This window comes from Helicoverpa armigera, chromosome 14 (assembly GCF_030705265.1).
Source record: "Helicoverpa armigera isolate CAAS_96S chromosome 14, ASM3070526v1, whole genome shotgun sequence".
In the NCBI taxonomy this organism is placed as follows: Eukaryota; Metazoa; Arthropoda; class Insecta; order Lepidoptera; family Noctuidae; genus Helicoverpa; species Helicoverpa armigera.
The window spans coordinates 5,452,136-5,467,727 of NC_087133.1; positions in this window are offsets into that span (position 1 = coordinate 5,452,136).

Here is a 15,592-nt window from a genome sequence, read left to right on the forward strand (position 1 = left end):
TATAACCGGCAATATGCAGCTATACTTAGTAGTAACCTCTTATCTTCGGTTACAATTAGGTGTTTCATCATGACGGCTACACCTAGATGCAGCCGCGCACCCGAGTCTAAAGGTAACCTATAATAAGACAAGTTAACTGCAGATAAATACAGACCAGCAATTAAATTACTCGCAACTCTGAAACACATTTTCTCCCAGGTATTCACAAACAAAAAAAATATTTGCCGACAAAAGCACTTCGCCATTTGAATGTCCTACGCGCGGTATAAAGTGGCTTGAAAACAGCAAACAGTTACGTCGGAATGGCACAATAGGCGCGACCAGACACATCGACTTTTCTGCAGCCACCAGTATAATTGACATTGGACAAAGTGTCTCAGTTTACCCTGCTCTCCTGCTTTGTTTGTGCTTTTTACATTCGCTTTGTTTACGCACGTGCTTGTGCTCATATTCTGAAAAGGCATTTAGGTAGGTACATGGAAATGGAAAAGGGAGAAGTAGGGAACAGTTACCAAGTTACAACATTAGGGTATGATGTTTTTTTATGAAGATATGACTCCAAGACTCCAAGTTCAGAGTAGCCTAATTGCAAAATTAGATAAATTAAATTAATATATTTTGAGCAAGCTTACATATCTACAGACTGTGATTTGACCATAAAGTTCTTCATATAAAAAATATTTACCTCTGTCGTGGGAGTGACAGCAAATCAGTGACCCTATAAAAATTGTTTACACACAACAGCAGATATCGGAACATAATTGGTTAAAGACGAACTTGATGTTTGACACGATGTCCATTGTGTATTGGACAAGGGTCAGTGATTAATACGAGAACATTGACTATCAAAGCCGAAGCTTCCCGATTAACCGGAAATCTATTCCGTACATAATTATAAGTCCATTTAGATAGTCAAAGAGCTACGTCTAATTGTATCAGCCTCTTACGAAGCGGAGTGAGCGTTGAAGCAAAAAATTGCTTTCACACGCGATGTTGCTAATCATTAGGTACTTGAAACTAGTATGCTTGTAGTTAACATTATCATGGATAGATCTGAATTGGATTATAGGTAAGTAGATATCTAACGTTAGTACTTGGGTACAGTTAAACAGTTCTTTGAGTGAATATTTCCCTTCACGAATTTTGATAATTTAGCTCTATGGTAATGTAAGGTATACTAAATGACTAAATGGTATGTGATAAGTAATAATAGGTTACCTCGTTTAAATTTTGTTCGTGACTGTCAATAGGCTAGTTTCCTAAAAAATAATAATTAGTCCGCCTTGTAGATTGTCCAAAATTAAGCGATACGTATTTTTTCTTTTTTAAATTGGATCAGAACTTGTTAAGATATAGCGTGTTAAAGTTGAGTGTGACGTCACAAGTTGCTACAATTTTCAGGACACTGTGACGTAAAAGGCCCCCACTCCTAATTTTTGAAGTGTATTATCTTTGTCATTTTATGTTTAATTAAAAAAAGAAAAAAATACGTATCCAATATTTTTTGATTATCTAAAAAGCGGACTAAATATTATTTCATTATTTCGACCCTGGACACTACCCTATTGCCTAACCAGTATCGCTACATACAAATAACATACAGCACTAACCAATTAGTAACGTTTAAAAATACCCCAGAGCAATGAGTGGTGCATAAATGTTGTCAAAATGTAATAAAAATCCGTCACGCGTCGAATATTTTGGGCGATGCACGTCGTTCCGCGGTTTGGCTACAATTGTATCTAACTAGCCGATGTGCGGTTTACCTATTTATAGATACCGAGCGGTGTGAAAATGTCACGTGTGGTTCTTACTTAGGTGCACATTATTTATTAAATCATGCATACGAATATTTATTTTTAAATATAAAAATATAATATTACAATTAATGTTTTCAGAATGAGAACAATTTCTTTTTTTCTAAGATACATTTAAGGACTCCTATTAACAGATAAATTTACTTAGCTATGTATTATCCGTTTAAATAAACTAGTAGCAATGTTTTATACATTTAAAACTATGTGAACGGCCATTTTTAGTGCTGCTGCCAAACCCAAGAGTCACATTATGATCCCGCTTACATTTACCGTTTATTTCCCCAAAGACTTCTAAAATTTAATTAATAGTACCGGGAATATTGTCAAAATCACGCTTATCTGACTAATTACTGTTCAAGGAGCTAAGTATAATTACCATAAATAATTAACAGATAAACAGTAAGGCTAAGCCAACACCGCGTCTCCGCATTAGTTGCATTACATAATACACTCTCCTTAAACTCAAGGGGATTATCACGAAAATTAACACAGACGAAAATACACTGTTTCATTGAAATATTTAGTCCTAGTTTGGACTGACGACAAAAATAATCCTTCGCTGACAAAAGTAATAATAACCCAGCCAGCACTCATTTGTTATTGCAGCGACAATTTTCACATAATTTGTGATTCTTTTTTGACTTTTACTATTCATATACCTTGCAAAAACTACATTATATAAAGGAGCCTAATTTGAAATATATGTTGCGGAACAATAAAACATAATAGAATCGTTAATCCAGCATATTTTCTATCTAATAGGACTCACGACAACTCAAGTAAATTATCCTCAAGAAACCCAATAACCTAAAAATTGGAATTCGCGTAACTATCGCAGACGGAGCTACGCTTGGGACCTCTTCAATTTAATGTGCGGACCTTCTAAGACCATCAGAATTTATTATGTATTATAAGGATACAAATTCTTAGGGAAATGGTTAGTTTCCGTAAAATAGTGCAAGGATAGGTCAGTTAGGGACAGCCGCCTCGGGAGGAGGGATATTGTGCAACTAGCATGTAGTTTCATCTCGCTGCTAATTAATTGGATTACGTAGCCTCTCTCATTATACGAGATGGGGCTATTTAGTGAATGGATTTTGTACGCGTGACAGCGTAAATTCAGTTTAAACTCGAGTTAATAAATGTAATTAAAGTTGAAAACGAAACATGTGTGCCTTTCCGATACATAAAATTATTGATGAACATACACATGACAATGACCTGTAATGATAGTACACCGAGCTCCAAACTAAATTACTTGTTAACTTTTTAATACTTTTTGTAATCAAATTACATTTATCATCGTTCACTTTGTTATTCCGTCATAAACACCTTGGGAAATATTAGTGAGACGTGGTGAAGACCTTCCAAATGAGAGCAATATTGAGTCCATTATTTCATTCAGTGTAATGGTGTGGCAGTGAAATAGGGCAAAGGACGAATAAACGGGACCCTGGAAATGAAGACGCCGTTTGTTCATAACCAGCTCGTTAATTCCATTATTACAAGTCAGAGGAGCGAGCAGACCGGTAACAGATGTGCTACGCGACTCGTGAATCTGCAGCGTCTCCTACTTTTCACGGATTTCAACGTCATTAATTTTTCTGTGAGCGAGCTCAATTAAAAATAATTGTTAGAACAGATAGAAAATAAAAAGTAATATCTTCAGATTCAGTGCCGCTAAGAAATCTCAGATTTTCGTAAAGTGTGCGAGACTCCCGTCTTTGTACCTGTCCTTTGTGTAGAAACTGCGACGGGCGGTCCGTAAGACCCTCACCAGTGTCCGCTTACTTAAAGGTAGATCAAGTCTCTAAAACGTGAATACCTGAGGAGAAACACGCGGAGAAAACGTCTTGCTTGAACAATACTAAGCTTCAAGTTTATTTATTTTTAGAAATTTTAGAAAAGTTGGAAAATTATATAAAAGCAAAGCTTGCAACGTAAAAAAGTAGTTGCAATGTCGTGTTAGCTTTTAATAAAACTTTTATACGCCTATACTAAACGATTTGTAAGTTATAGCCCGATAATAAACAGATGACGCGTGTTTAACCCCTTTTTAACTATCGTCACGAAACTTGTTTATTGTAAAATATGACCACAACGTGTTTGGGCATTTTGGTTGAAATTAATTGACTACTGTGTATTTACGATACGCGTACCTACATAAATTCCGGTAATTCACAAACACTTGTTTGAGAAATAGTTATAATATAATAAAATAAATTGGTCTTGGCAGGTTGTGGTTAATGCTCTGTTCTTGAACCTCTCTCACGATGCGTATCCCTACTATTTCTGACATTGCGATAAAATTCAGCCATGGTTGTGTGCACAATGTGGCTGATAAGATTTGACCGCCAGAAACGACTGCAGATCTCAACCCTCCTTTGTAGTAGCAGACATTTCAGTGATTCTTGAACTTCATGTTAAAGTTTTGATGCCATAATCTTTTGGAAAGAAAATAAATGTTATGGAAAACAATATAATGAAATTAGCAAAGAATAGTTTGGAAACAATATCATATTTTTAAAGGTCAAAACTGAATCAAATCTTATTTTCGTTACAGTATCACTTACCAAAACAATATTGTACCTAATAAATTAACTTGGTTCAACTTTTGGAGCTTTGATTACAGTGTCGTGTCCAACGCCCACGTTTTTGTGTTACAAACTATTTAATAGAATTACTTCGCGGCAGACAAGATGAATGATGACAAACGTCCGATAAACATCAACACTAATTGTTTGACAGAGGCGATATTCGACCCCACCGGTAATTGCGGGGGTTGATTAATTTTATATCGTTAACTCAGTGTTAATTACTAAAACGAAACGGTTGAGACAATCGAAAATATTATTTTAGTAGTTACCAAGTCGCTGAAGTAAGTACTCAGAGGGCCAGTGGTTGTTCGAAATGAATCATGCAGATCGTATGAAGTTTGTACCAAAATGTCTAAGACTGACTTTTTACTTTTTTAGTTATTGCTGGTGAAGATCATAATATATGTAGTAACGTATGCTTTAATCAACGTACTTACACATTTATGTCTTGTGTAATAAATCCGTGGTGTACTTTTTCACATTACCACACTCTTCCTTATTCTTCGAGAAACATGACGGTGACTAATAGTTTTGCAACGTTATCAAGCTGTAGGTTACCTACACAAAACCAATTTCAGATATTACTGATTTGGTTAACTGACGCACCTTTTTTTCATTGAATTTTATGAACCATTAAAATGTCGAGTTCTTTTTCGTCGTAATTTACTCAAGCTTAACAATTGTATTACTCACTCATAAATATAATATTGCCATATACAGCGGCATTACGAGTAGTGAGCAGACCTCATGTCGTTATTGCTTGAAGCTCTCGTTATCCCAAAAGGGAACGAACCGTGAGAGATATAATTCAATTTGCTCAAAATAGAAGAAACTCGTGGCCACGTAATGTAATTATTTAGTTTGTTAACAACAGACTCATTAGAAATTACTTGACACCAAAAAGTGTCTGGGAGTTTAATTTTTGATTGATTGGTTTAACTGATCTGAAAGGAAAAGCTATTGTTTTTTGTTATATTTCGTTTTGTATAACAATGAGCAATTATCGTAGGAACACAGATTATATTACCTTCGTATGTATAAAAAAATGACTCATTTTAAAGTTGAGAACACTTCATAACAACACCTTTTAACAACCAAAACTGTTTGTGTTGCTTGCTACTGCAGATTGATGATATTTTTCCTGGGCCTCATTAATTCAAGAACTTACAAAAAGACCTACAAAATTTAATAAATAATAATAGTCAATATAATATTAATACTACACCACAAAATGTCTGAACTAACGTCTAGAAGTACCGCCCACGGTGGTTATAGAAAGGAATAATAACATAGGCACCTACTCGTCGTCAACGGTAGCAGATATTGATTTCACCAAGCCTGACCATTGTTCATTTATTTAAATGACTAGACATGAACGTAAGTACCTCTATATCTATACCATCCATATATGAAGCCTATGTTTTAACCAGTGTGTTCCGATCAATTATATAAATCAGAAGTTTTCACTTTTTAGACGTGTCACTTGTCTAGTTAATGTTTTCTACTCTGTTTGTGATAGGGTTGTACACTTTACGAGGCCCAACCGTTTCTTCCTTGTTTTAGCCGTAATAATATTCGTTAGCCAAAATTTCATATTTATAAATAATACACCACCCACGCAAGTTTTCCTGAACAATATCGTAATAATTTGTCTATCAATTAATTTTAGGACCTTGAGTTACTCCGACTCATTTAAACAAAAATGCTGACATCAAAGTCAAGAATAGGACCTGTTTGGAGGGTAAACAAATTGTCGACGTTCCTGGTTTCTCAACTAGACATAAATCCTCAGAGATGAGGGTCCTCGGCTACAACAATATCTGCATGAGCCAATTAATTTCGATCTAAGGACAGACCCTTAATCTGATGGTCACTCGCGCCAAACTTTCTAATTGAATTTCAGTTTACGAATACTCGCCAAATTCCCATGTTAATTAAAACTCAAACGATGCCAAAAAGTAACTTTTATGGACTTATATGACAACATGTTGTTCCTTTGTTTTTTGATATAGGTAGTCTAAATGAAATTATTAAAAAAACTCGTGTATCGCGTTTCCCCAGAAACTCATTTCTTAGTATTAATGAAATTGCTTATTAGCGTTTATAAAGCTTCCGCTGGCTTTATTGTAATTTTCATACCAATTTGCTAAAAGAATACACATATTTTAGAACATAGCAATTTCTGTAGATACCTACCTAAAACAAATTGGCATTTCAGTTTATTACCTAAACGACTGGATAGAATTATTATATTTTAAAAACCGAAAATATAGGTAGTAAATAAATCCCAACATCTCAAGTACGTAAAGTAGTTATATTTCTAGGCCTAACAGATGGGGTTTATGCTATATTCTTTTACCGGGAATCACAAAGAACTGCCATGCTAAGGGCGATTTCTTAGTAGCCGAATGAAACGACGAGTGCGCATACCTAAACGCCAAAGTAGGTACCAGAACAAAAAAAACAGCTTAGACCATTTGATTGAGTTTATCTTGGGTTTGCAATCAGTACAAACTCAATATCCGGACAAATTAGACGCCATACACTTTTTGGCTGGTCACGTCCATCGTTTATGCGAAATCGATTCGAACGTTTTATGTGACGTTTCCGACGAATTTAATAGCTTAAGAGATGACTGGGCGAAGAGCAATAAACGAGAATAAGTATTCTTACACATTGGCCGATAAAACTTTATTTCCTAACTACTCTTAGATAGCGGGTCAGAGTTAACTTGAAGTCATTAAGTAAGTTGCCCGTTACAATATACGTATAATGACGTCAATTTTCATAGCTTAACTATATTTTAGCCCTTACTTTAACACTTCATACCACAATTACACAAAAACAACATAAAACAAACTTTATATCCTTAAACATGGGTTGCGCGCTAACGATGTGAATACATCCTAATGGCATACGTACAATAGTTTTAAATTAGCGTTGCCGTCACTTTAATGGCATTGTTCGCCGAATAAGCCATATAGGACCGCGATATTTCAATCCAATAAGGTGGATAGTTTCATAAATAATTCAATAAGTTGTAACAGGTAAGTGGCACTCGCACGTTACGGTCGCCTAGAGAGCCGGGGAGGAATCTACACTAACACTGCACGGTGAAATCACACGAGCAATTTTATTTCGCGAAATTAATTTTTAATTCGTCCATTACTGAGAAATCACTGTCATAGAAGGTACTTAGATAACGTTGCGTTATTACTTTGTAACGTTCTTTTATTTCTACTGAAGACGCCAGAGCATATTGCTCTGAAAGATCGTGTCTCTTTGTCATCACAGGTCGCAGTTGCGCTCTATATGAAAGGTCAGCTGAGAGTGAACACCACCATCATACCCTTATCTATAAAGATTAGGTCTTACAACGTATTTTAAATAAATCCTCCGAATTACATTTAGGTACCTACTACCATTGTCAGATTCACTGAAACCCTTTTCGGTTTAAATGGTGATAGAGCTTATCAAGACCTTATAAAAGGTGCCCTTTGAGTGCAAATGACACTCACACATGAAAGTTAAGGTAGGAGAAAGGCTTGAGTAGTGTCGAGCCCATGCAAAGATTTTGTCAATCTGATGGATTATTAACGCGGGGCGAGACAGCCCGCACGTCACACGTAACATTATGGTACGGAGGGGGAACCTCCCCAGCGAGTTCGGGAATAGATAAGTTGATAATTTATGCATTAGATATTACACCTAGTAGCTTTACGCAATAATTTTCAATGAACGTTTAAAATTATCGCTTTCTTGCAAGTTAGGGAAACAAAGTAAAGCTGTGAGCAACTTGAATGAATTTATGGGAAACGAGTTTTACGCGACATTCAAATGTATCAATTTTGTTAAATATCAATAATTTATTCGGAATGCGGAATGCAAATTCAGAAAGGCTTAATTTAGATTCAGATGCACGCAGACAGGATCTTTTTGGATAAAATGCCTATATTCAATAGAATATCGTATTTTTAAAAATTTACCAAAAAGGAACTTGAGAAGACGGGGATCAACCAATGTCATAAAATTATTCCCACATTGTTATGGCAGAGTCTGAAACTTGTATTACCTAGAGATAACCTAACAATTAGCAAGTACCTAGCCCACATTGTAATACCGCAAAAAATGTTAACAGGCCAACCCAAACTGACCAATTTGATTTAATAAAATAAATTCAACTACCAAACCTTGCTTAAGTCCAACTAGTACTCATACATACAATTTTGTGCAAAAACAGTGTGAAGTAGTCTATTATACGAAACCCCAATGAACACATACATTACATACGATTGAATTACACCCGTAATGTGCGTACTTACGACTGTACGGGAATCAATTAAAACGTATACAAATTAAAATGCAATTAAAGCCCGTTAATTTGTTGCACTCGCATCGAAACTGTCTCTTCAATATAATTCAACTTAGTTCGGATTACCACGTGCCGATACGTAATTTAGTGGAAAAGGTTGCGACCCCGCTAGTTTGTATTACCCCGACAGTGATATAGGGTATTAAGTTCCCTTCCCTGTCTCCCTTAACGCGTAAACAAGACAGAACCTTTCTGCGTATCGCCCTCACAAAGGTTAATAATTTAGGAGACTAAGCGAGAGGAGCTTTACGTCTATTTTCTACTTAAACTAAAATTGTTTTGTTTCCATCACCAGTGCAATCCCCATGAATTATGTATAGACCGCGGAAAATAACAGCGGCTTTCAAATACTCTGTTTACAGAATACTTAATGTGCTTTATGGTAACAAGATGCTGAACAAACAATTATACGGACTCTTACCTTTTAGTTAATGTCCATAGTATCATGTTAAATTAACACAATAAATTATAATTATGTCATTTGCGTACATGCGTACATTTAAAAAGTTGTATAATGTAATGTGTACATTATATTTTGATCCCAGTATCTACACTTTTTTATATAAAAACATCTAAAATTAATGCTTCATCATTGCATAATGTAACGACAAACTTTTTAAATTATTCCATGAATGGAGTCAGTAGGTACCTACCTACATAGATATGGTTAACGAAGTGTAAGCCGATTTGCAAATTCGATAAGTTAGGTGAAAGCGCGTGGACACGTCCCAAATAAAGCCCGGTTTGATCCTATTAACGCACGGCTAACGGGCAGGATCTTGTGACAGTGCTTCTCACTGATCCTTGTATAGACCCCGAAAGGATTTGCCTCATTCCGTCTGTACAAATCTCTTTTTTAACGAGTATTAAAACACACCAACTTGTTTCCTCTGTTACGTAGGCGTGTAATCTCTATTCACATTTGTTTATTTTTATCGATGGTATGTCAACTCGAGTAAGTATACCTCGATATACACGATCGGATCAAAATGAGGTTATTTATTGTCCTTTGCGAGTTGATCGCGCGAAGCTCGCGTGTTTTACTTGTTGTCAATTTATTGTCTTTCAATTGTTTGTGCACACGATTACCTACACGTTGACTTTCGATATTCAAATGCAAAGTTGAAACACGTAATTACGTCACAGGAACATTTATGATTGAAATATTTAAGTGCTATTAGGTACAGGCAGTATGTTGATAAAATAACAATATAAACTGGAGGTCCATTACTATTAGGGTTGGCACACGTCCTCACACACAATTGTATTGTCATCGTTATTCCGTCTACGTCCGCATCCCGAGGTTCCAACAAAGAATTTATTAAATAGCTCAATCGGTAGCTGTTTTGAAATTCTATGTCTCAATGAAATCGTTCTTTTTTCACTTTTCAGGTTCATCCTTTTAGCTGTTATACCTTTCAGCTTAGAGGAGTTATAGAACGGTAACTGCATTATTTTGTTTCCTTTAAAAAATTTGAGGTTGCATAATTGTTCTGGAAAAGTATATAGAAGTATCTGTGCAAGTTACAATAGCCGGTTACATAAACAAACTGGCCGGCGTGGCAGATAATGAATCACGTTCAATTAGTGTTTTAATGAAGTGCTCTTTACAAAGTAACATCAAGCCTTATTATTTGTACTAAAAGAGACCACCGAACTGAAAAGCTTATGCTCAAATATTTTTAAAAGAATTCAATTCATTTACAGTATTCAAAGAGTTTTGAAAGCTTTATGCTAGGTAATAAAAGCTAAGTAGAGCAATTTTTTGAAAGTATTTTTGTGTAAAATGCTATTCAAGATTCGAAGGCATTAATAGTTGATACCGTATTTTTAAAAGACCAATTTTCTCAAATTGTTAATAGTAGGCTATAAAGAAGGCTAGCGAGAATAATCTCTACATTTATTAGGGGATAAATTAATCTTAATCGCTTTAGAAAATGTTTAATATACAATTTTGCGAATTATGAAAAAAGTATTATTTTATTTGCAGTCTCATTCTAATTTACGAAGTAGAACTTATAACAGTTATAACATTATACAAAATAAATAAACCTAACAAGAAGAGCTGACCTTTCGGTATCGGCATTTGTGAATCTTTGCCATGCTGGTGTCTTCTTACGATTCTGAACCGACACCCAAATATAGGTACTGATTTAAATACATGTTTATTTTAGAATACACTATATGCATCTCTGGGTTAAAATATCTGCGTACTCACATCACGCGTAGGAAGATGTTTAAATAGGTACATTGTTTTCATAAACGTTAGAGCTACTTGATATACAGAATTAGTTACACTTAAATTCAAATCAAATTTCAATGTGTTAATTTTGCTTGTTCGTTAGGCGTAAACGTAAATAAACTTTGGCTATTAACACGTCAAAATTGCTGTTTAACGAGAGGGGGAGCAATGAATGGAGATTAAACAAGACGATACGGAAACCAAGCAAACCTTCTCGATTACTTTATGGAATTAGTTCCAAGAGAATTTGGGCTCGCTACTATCAGAAATTGGAAACTGTGATCTCAATTGATCCTGCCCACCAGCATTGTTCGCTTCTCAAATCTAAACAAATAAGTTTAACACAACAATGTTTTATCATTAACTAACAGAGAGTTACAGCGAAAATATCTAACAACCCACAATCCAGAATAATGAGTTAAGAAGCGTGTAAGGAAAATTCTATAGGTATATAGGTGCCTACGCGTGTTTAACATTCATGCACAATAATTAGTATCTACGTTTCTGTTTTAATAAATTAAAGCAAAAAAGTTGATAAACTTCCTTTCAAACTTTTTCCGCTTTCCTCGATTTTTGTGAAATGTTTCAGTCACTTTTAGTACTTTACCGACGTGTTTTTTATTTTCTCCAACGTAGTTTATATTTAGGAACATCTACAAAAATGAAAAGTCGGTTGTGTAAGGATCTTGAAATAAATTGAATGAATATTTACTTAGAAGTTAGTTAATGTTTCTTGGCATAAATCAATAGCGTGCCCTTTAAACATCTTCCCTTTTAGATCCATTTGTCGAAGTAGCCAACACACGTATTGCAATGTTCACAATAGAAGTCACAAACAATGTTGCAGGAGCAATCCACTTCAAATTATTAGTGTGCTTACCCGGCGGGGCGGCAGTAAATACCAATGTACATATGCAGGCTACACCTTAAGGCAATGAATCTCCTACAGCAAAAATCTTTTATTTAGATAACGGAACCGAACAGAGGGTGCATCGTGCACAATAATTGAATTTGCTCCCCTACCAAATCCGTGCACCGAACATAAATAAATAATGAACTCACAAAACTAAAGACTAAACAAATCGCATAATTATTACGTTAACTAAACAGGAGTGTATTATGGGCCTTCTGTTGTCTAGCTTAGCAGAACTTACAAGTTGGGATAATATACATAATACGTCATTGAATCCCTTGACTCTCGGCGGTCCAAGCGAGACCGCATAATTTATCTATTGTGTCTGGCAAGCACCGAGCCGACCGTTTAAGCTGACGATTACAATTACAGCCTCATTCATAAGATCCTTTCAGATAGATTAGGATAATATTATGGAGGCATTTATGGATACTGATATCCAATTGATGGATTCCAACCGCAGTACAACGAACCTATAATGTAAGCAACTGTTGTAACTCATAGTGGAAGTTAAGCGTATTTTCTTCATAAAAAGTAGCAGGGGACTAAAACAATGTCAAGTATTCTACATTGTAAAGTGGCAAAGTAAAAAATATGTAGCCAATAAAGAAGCTAATTATATAGGAGGTTGCGGCGGTACCTCATTCCTTATGCATTCGGCGCGCCTTAATGCCTTCATTACCAGTTTAAAGTATTAAGCAAACTTCGAAGCTGCAAGACGTCTCACTGAGATTTGACTAAGTGGCCGCGAGTTTTCTATGGAATTGCTCACCGGAAACATTGAACACAAACAATTTCCTTTATATTTTGTTGAAATGAAAATCGAAGCGGATTACTGGAATTACTGTGATGCATTCATTTTGCAGCAATTTATAGTATAGCTGCGCTTGGTTTCTGTGAATAGGAAATTGTAGTAGCTATTCCAATATATTTTTTTTTAATCTTCTATTTCGTAATAACTGAAATATCTATGTTTTTATTTTCTATGTTATTATTTATTTTGTTTAATCAAAAGTTCTACAGGACACCATAGGGGTCCAATCCAAGAAGAGTTGACAAGAGAGTGCAGGTAATGTTTGGGGTTTGTATTAAGTTTAATGGGACCTTAAGACACAAGGGGTCATGGCTCACAAAGGGGGAGTTTTTCTCTCCCTTCGAATAGCAATTGCGAAGTGTTAATGGCTGGGTATTAGTGCCATGCTTATGAGTTTCATTAGTACTGAAGCCGCGAAAGATTCATGTAAGAACGTGCCTTATTATAAGCGACGTGATTGTTTTGAAAATTGCTTCATATCTAAGTATTTAGGTACGTGTCAGTGTTAGACTCTGAGGATAGGGTATATTTAGGCATTTAAAAGATTAATGGTGGATTTCTATATCCTATCTTTTACTTACCCATCTATCCAACAATCACTCATTATATCAAATTCCAATTTTCTAATCGCAAAAGATACACTATATAGGTTATAGGAATTTTCTGTTCCTGATTGATTTGATGATTGTACGTCAAACTAATTCGTATACTCAAATATTTGACAAATAAGTTCTACGGATTCTTTTCTGAAAGAAAACCTGTAATGAAAATAAATACAGAGAACTTTTTGCGACCAAGTTCTGAATATGACTTTCATTTAGTAAGTAGGTACCAAATACGACTTACAAACAACTAGTGTAGTTCTATACCTGCTTAAGTTAGACCTATGGGTAAGAACTCCTTTGAGGCAGTTGAGAGCCGTGTGTTAGAGCCAGTACCTAATCATTGGGGTTGAATAACTGTATGCTGAATTCCAGTCAGTAGGCAAGACAATGACTGTAAAGGCATATTATTGTATGTCTAAGCCTGAGTGTTCTATTCAAACTATACTAATATTATGAAGCTGAGAAGTTCGTTTGTTTGCTTGACCGCGCTAATCTTAGAAAATACTTTACCGATTTGAAAAAAAATCATAGTTGGAAAGTCAGTTTATTTAGAAAGGCTACTTTTTATCCAAGCGCGTGGAATTTTCTGGCAGAAGCTAGTATTAACAAAACGTAGGCAAGTCCTTTCCACTAATATTTTTGCCTTTAGCAGAAATTTTCCAAATGTAGCATGGATAAAAATACACACATAGTACGGGTTTCACCATTTAGTTTTTGCATACGAGTCATGCAGATTGATTAGATTCAGTCCATTTTTGGCGTTGCATTTACGAATAATCCAAACGTTTTTCACGCTGAATGCATTATGAACTGACCATTTGTTTTTTATCCTTTGATAATTTTTTTCACAGAATTTTTTTATACATTCCATTCCACCGCCAAATCAATTGGCAAAAATAATTTGACTATTTAGACTTAAATAAATATGTAGTACTGTTACTGAAAAAACACATAGGTATCTGAATAATATAAAAATATGCCCACTGCCTTTTCTGTAGTCGGTAGTAGGTAATAAAAAACAGTATCTAAAACTTGTATGAATAATTCAAACGCATCGCGTGTTTGTCGTTACTTAGTAGGTAGTATATAAATTCTAGCTTGAAATGCTTTCAAAACTGCATAGGAACATGATTTACCTTCCAATAACAGACACTTTGCGACTTAGAGCGGCCATAGTTTAGCAGCTAATGTTTTGACTTGCGACCTTAAAGCTCATGAGTTCTAATCTTAACCGTCCAAATATTTGGCGGAACGAAATTTTAAGTTAGAGGAAAATAAGAATACGAAAAATATTCTTCTTAAAGCTTTTAGTAGAAATGTGATTTACAGTAATGGCAAGGAATTTTATTCTCAATACTTTTCTTATTTTCAAGTAATCTAATTTTTTAAAGGTATTGTACGAGAAGTGAGAACATTACATCCCACAACTATGTATATTTAACGAAACAAACACGATACGTAACTAACTACCGAGCAATCGATACCACAAACGATTTTAATTCGTATAAATTGGGCAAAGCTGCTTTATAATAGATTTAGCCGGCTTTGCGACAACTGTATATTGGGATTGCGGCTATACAAAACTGATACAGTTGCCAATTAGTCAGCTTTTGGAGCCACAAACAAACTAATTTCATACGATGTCCTATGTAATCAAAAAATGTTTCGGGCTGGTTTTCATTTTCAGCTTGAGTTAGTTTTCTTTATTTTTATTCGTAGCATGCAGACTGACGGCCACGCCTGAGGAGTACGCATAAATCTATCAAGACTGAAACATAGTGAATTAGCCACATAAATTCTGTCAGGGAGAGTTGTTACTTGACCTCATAAAAAGGTTCACCCTTGATGCATAGGTAGACAAATAGGTACACTGTACAACACTTCGCACCACGCTCGTTTGTATTATGAAAGATTAAACAAGTAACATTTATACAAAAAGTGTCTACCAGAGAACTTGGTTTTCAGCGCGCTCGCGTAATTTATGTATGACGGCGCAAATGCCAATTTATTGCTGAGTAATGGCACCGTTTGGAGATCTGCAAATGGGCTAGTCGTGTAAGAAGAGAAATGGTTCGAAATGTGCGCTGCTAAATGTATTTATAATTTATTTATCGGGCATACTACAAATCCGAATTGTTATCGCAAGAGTTGCTCCTTTTCATAACGGAGCAATTCTTGGAATGAGTAATGAAGAGGGGGTAATAATGATCCTTTGTTTCTCTACAGTATTAA